Below are 5,836 nucleotides of genomic sequence, written 5' to 3' on the forward strand. Positions count from 1 at the left end.
AAAAAAAAAAAAAATCCACAATTATAGGTGAAAACTACAACATTTCTCAGTAATTGATAGAACAACTAGGTAGAAAACCAGCAAGGATATAGAAGAACTCAACACTACCAACGACCAACAGATTCTAATTGGCGTTTACAGAACACTCCACAAAACAATAGGATACTCTTTTAAAGAATCCACCAAAAATATACCAAGATAGACCATGAAACAAACCTCAACAAATTTAAAAGAATTGAAATCACACAGTGTGTGGGGCCTTCAGCCACGGTGGAATCAAGCTAGAAATTACTAACCAAAAGTTGCAAGGAATGTCTCCAAACTAAGGACACACTTTTAAATAATGAATGGGTCAAAGAGGAGGTCTCAAGACCAAGAGTACACTGAATTCAATGAAAATACAGTATATCAAAACATATGGAACACGGCTAACTCTAACTCGGGATTGAGAAGGAAATTGTAGCACTGAGTGCTTATATTTAAAAGGCGGGGGGAGGGGGAAGAGTCTCCAATCCAAGCTTCCATCTTAGAAACCCAGGAAAAGAACAAAATAAACCCAAAATAAGCAGAAAGAAGGAATTAAGGTAAGAGCAGAGATCAACGAAATTGAAAACAGAAAAACATAGAAAAAGTAAAATGAAAGCGAGAACTGCTATTTGAAATGGCAAAACGGACAAACTTCTGAGAAAACTGACAAAGAAAGAAGACACAAATAACCAGTACAGCAATGAAACAGGACCTATCAGTGCAGACCCTGAAAACGCTGAAAGGATAAGGGAATACTAAAAACAACAATTTGACAAAAATGAAATAGACCACACACGCGACCATAACTCAGATAATATAAAATAGATAATTTGAAGAGCGCTACGACTACTTAGGAAATTAAATTCATAACTTAAAACTCCCCAGTGGAGAAGAGGGGAAAATGGTGAGCCATGGGAGAGCGAGGGGAAGTGACCACTGAATGAGAAGGAGTGACTAGGAGTCACTAGAATATAGTGACAAGAAGGGTGGTATATGATGCTCCCAGATGGCTAGGGTTTGGGGATGATGAGGAAGAACTTGTCTGAAGCAGTGTTAAAGAGGAAGGGCCTGGGGTGTGACAGGAAATAGTTCCACTTGAAAGAGTTGGGGAGATGGTACCCTCAGGGGAGGCCACATTGCATCAAAGCAAATTGGGTGTAAAGTTGAGATGAAGTTTTTCAGAGAGTCAGAGGAAAGTCTTGGGAAAGGGAAAGGCGGGGGAAGGGGGAGACTGTGAGCTAATGGGATGATCCTTTTGGATTTAGAGAAGCGAAGATGATAGATGACAGGATTTCAGGTTAAGTTTGGGGTGACTGGGGATATGAGGAGCCATCAGGTGCAGTGGCTGCTACTGTGGCTGGAGTGGTGTTGGTGTTGGGCAAAGTGCAGTCCTGAGAACAATTCCTTCCTCCTATTCTAAGTCTTTATCATTTCAGCTCAGAAGGCTTTTGTCTTTACAACTGTGAAAGGAAAATGATTGAATGTTTATAGCAGCATCCATGATAGTCAAAGGGTAGAAATGATCCAAATGTCCATCAACTGACAATTAAAATGTGGCACATCCCTACAATGGAATATTATTCTGCTATAAAAAGGAATGAAGTGCTGATAAAAGCTACAGCATGGATGAACTTTGTACATATTAAACTAAGTGAGAGAAGAAGGTTACAAAAGACCACATGATGTATGATTCCCTTTATATTTAATGTCTAGAAAAGGTAAATCTATAGAAACGAAAGTAGACGAGTGGTTGCCTAGGGCTGAGAGTAGAGTTGGGGTTATCAGTAATGACTGCTAATGAGTACAGGATTTCTTTTTGGGGTGATGAAAATATTCTAAAATATGTTGTGATAATAGTCGCTCAACTCTGAAGATACTAAAAACCATTGAGTTGTACACTTTAAGTGGGGAAATTGTATGGTATGTGAATTATATGTAAATAGGAAAGAAAGACAATAACTCCTGTTCTGATCAAACGAAATATGGATGTAAGAATTCTTTGGAGACCGAAAAGCACCAAGCATGTATGAGATCAATGAGACAAGTGTGGCGACACCTTCTTTGAGAACTTAAAGAAAAGGGCTAATATTTGGGGGCTGGTCACATCCAAATAATTAAAGGTGTGGTGACAGACCACATGACTTCAAGGAACTTTTGCAATTGTATTTCCATGAAAGAATACTCACATACATTTATTCCACTTTTTGTAAGGATTTGCCTTGAAGGTTCAGTTTTATGCACAAGAGGGCGCTGTCACTAAATAAGAAAGGTTCATAGCTGCTGGAAATATGCAAATATAACCTCAAGAAAAAAAAGTACTCTCAAAAATAACTGAATTTACAAGTCCCATTAATATATATAAATTGATATATAAAAATTTGCTTATGAATGCACAATATCTGGAAGGACAAACAACATGGACATGGGTGAGAGGGATACTTTTTATTGTATATTATATATATGCTTTTTATGTTTTGAGCTATGTGATTTTTGTTGTTTATTCAAAATGTTATATAGAAAAAGTACCTTGTAAGGAAAATGATTTTGTGTTATTTAGACTAATATATGAATTTGATTAAAAAGATGTGGAGAATATATGCAAAATACAAAGAGATGACTTAATTAACAATCCTTTAAAATGTTTTTTAAAGGATTGTTAATTCATATAGCTTTTAAAAAAATTATTTTAATGAACTCAAGGATTTTCTCATGTATTACTTATTCTTACCATTCTGTTCTCTTTCCCTTCTCCCCCCTTCCCTCCCTCCCTTCTTGCTGCCTTCCTTTTTTCCCCTTATCTTTCTAGGTATAGGAAAGGTCATTTAATTGTTTAATTATTTTTTAATTTTCTACTATCATACTCTTCAATAGAAAGGTTGAATGAATATTCCAATAAGTACTCACCACCTTGACAACAGTTATTAATATTTTGCTTTATTTTTTTAAACCTGTTTCTGTATATGTGTGTTGTGATGATTTATTTCAGATTTTTTTGATTTTTTTTTTCAGATGCTCTAACTCTAAATATTTCAGCATGCATCTATTTGGTGAAAGATGTTCAATTATATTGCCATAATACTGTTATTACGCCTGAGAAAATTAAGAATAATTCTTTAATGTAATTTATTATCTATTATCTAGTCCATTTAAAATTTTCTATTTGTGCCTAAAATGTCTTATATAGTTCCCCCTCTCCCCTTACACATAGTATTGTGGTTATGTCTCTTTATTCTCTTCTGTTCTAGAACATTCCTTCTTTTTTTATTTTTTAATGACTGACTTTTTATAGAGACTAGGCAAGTTGTCTTATATGGATTGTTCTGTATTTTGTCCAATTGCTTCCTAATATTATCATTTAAATTATTCTTCTGTCCTCTGGAAGTTAGATTCAGGTTAAAATTTTTTGACAATAGTTTATTTTTAACATTTTTATATGAAATAAAACATATAAAAGTGTACGAGACAAAAATACACAGCACAATGAATTATTACAAAAGAAACACGCTTTTATAACCTTTATAACACAACTTTATAAGGAGAATTAATAGAACATTACCTGTACCCCAGAAATCCCTCATGTACCCCTTCATCACTATTTACTCCTCCCTCCCCATCCAACGTGCTTGCTATTCTTGCTTTTATGAAAATTGATTTCTTGCTTTATTATTTTACCATGTAAGCATGCATTAAATGCCATGATTTAGTTTTCTTTGTTTTTGAACTTTCTGAGTAAAACCATACGTTAAGCATTCTTTCGTGTCTAGCTTCTTTTAGACAACATTGTGAGAACATCTGTGTTCAGGTGAATAGCTATAGTTTTTTCATTTACATACTTAATTGTAAGAGTATACATTATCTTCTATTGTTAATAGGCATTTGGGTTATTCTGCATGTTTGGTTTTCATAAATAATGCTACCATAAATATTCTTGTGTATGTGTTTTCATAAACATGAGCATCCATATCAGTTTGGCCTGTACTTGGACTATAACTATTGGGCCATAGAGTATGCATGTGTGCAACTTCTGCAAAAAATGACAATCTTTCAAAGTAGTTGTAACAGTTTGAACTCCCACCACCATTGTATGAGAATAACTGTTACTATACATCCTTGTCAATACTTGGTATTGGGAGTCTTTTAAATTTTAAGCATTCTGGTGGATGTACAGTAAGATGACATTGTGGTTTTAATTTGCATTTCCTCATTACTAGGAAGATTGAACCGTTTTATATGTTTGAGACTTTTAATGTGCTTTTGTGAAAATTCTGTTCATTTCTGTCTTCCGGCTCTAAATATATTTAGGTTATAAACCCTTTGTCAGTTACATGGGTTGTAAGTATAACCCACAGTGCGTTTTGCCTTTGACTCTCTTAATGGTGTCTATTGATGAGCAGATGTTCTTAATCTTAACGTAATTGAATCTATCAATACTTTTTTGACTAATTCTTTTGTCTTCTTTAAGAAATCTTCTCTTACTCCAAATCATGATAAAGTTATCCTGTTGTTAACTTTGTTATAGTTTTGCTTTCACAATGTCAATCACAGGTTACTGAGATTGATATTCATTTGTGAAGTGAGCTAGAAGTCAATGTTCTTTTATTTATATGGATTTCCAGTTTGTCCACAATTTATTAAAAATAATATTATTTTTCCACTGCTCTGTAGAGCTGCCTTGTCATAAATCAAGTGTTTATACGTGTGTTGTTCTGTTTCTGTTCTTTCGTGAGTTTCATTGATGTATTTTTAGTTCCTTGTACCAATATTACACTGCATTAATTGCTGTCTTTATAACAAATCACAAATTTTGTGTGGTACATCTTTGATAGCTTTTTTTCAAGAGTATTTGCCTATTCCTGGTCCTTCACGCTTCTATAAATATTTAAGAATCAGTTTCTACGGTTTATTAAAAAATAAAAATATCCTGAGATTTTAAATAAGATTGCATTGAAGTTAATGATAAATTTGGGGAAAAGCCTGATTTCTTTATAGTACTGACTTACTCAATGCACGCACACTGCATATTCCTCCCTTCATTTTGGTTTTATTTATTCTTAACAATGTTTTACAAAAGAGGTTGTGCACATTCTATCCTAAATGTATTACTGCGTATTTGGTATTATTGATACTGTCACAATCTCCATCTTTTAAAAACATTTCATATTTGATTTTTTTGTTGTGGGTACAGAAAAATACAATTAACTTTTCACTGGCTGCGTCCCTCAGTACAATAATGAATACAAGTGGTAATAGTAGACATAATAGTTTTATTTTAGGTTTCCAAGAGAAAGTTGTCTATATTTCACCATTAAGTGAAGTTTGTTGATAGACCTTTAAAATAGATCTTCTTTGTAACAAACTTCCCTTTTTACTTCATCTTGCTGAGTTTTGCCTTTTCAATTATGCACAGATGTTGACATTTACCACCAATTTTCAGCACCAGTTGAGATGATCATGTAATTTTTTCCCTTTTTTTTTTTGATTTAGCATATTACCTTGCACTCCTAAACTTGTATAAGATTGGCATTATTTCTTAAATGTTTGGTAGAATTCACTAATTTTATCTGAGCCCAAAGTTTTCTTTGTGAAAAGGTGTTTATAAAATTCATTTTAATTGATATGGGACGATTCAAATTTCCTTTTATTTTTTGTTTGTTTTTTTCCTAACAATTTGTTCATTTGATATAATTTTCAAATTTCTTGGCCTAAGATTGTCCATATCTTTTTCCTAATTTTAATCTCTACAATATCTGTGGTGATATCCTGCTATGTTAATTCTGATACATGCAAACATAGAATTATACTACATTTA

Source organism: Pteropus vampyrus, unplaced genomic scaffold (assembly GCF_000151845.1).
Source record: "Pteropus vampyrus isolate Shadow unplaced genomic scaffold, Pvam_2.0 Scaffold47, whole genome shotgun sequence".
Lineage (NCBI taxonomy): Eukaryota > Metazoa > Chordata > Mammalia > Chiroptera > Pteropodidae > Pteropus > Pteropus vampyrus.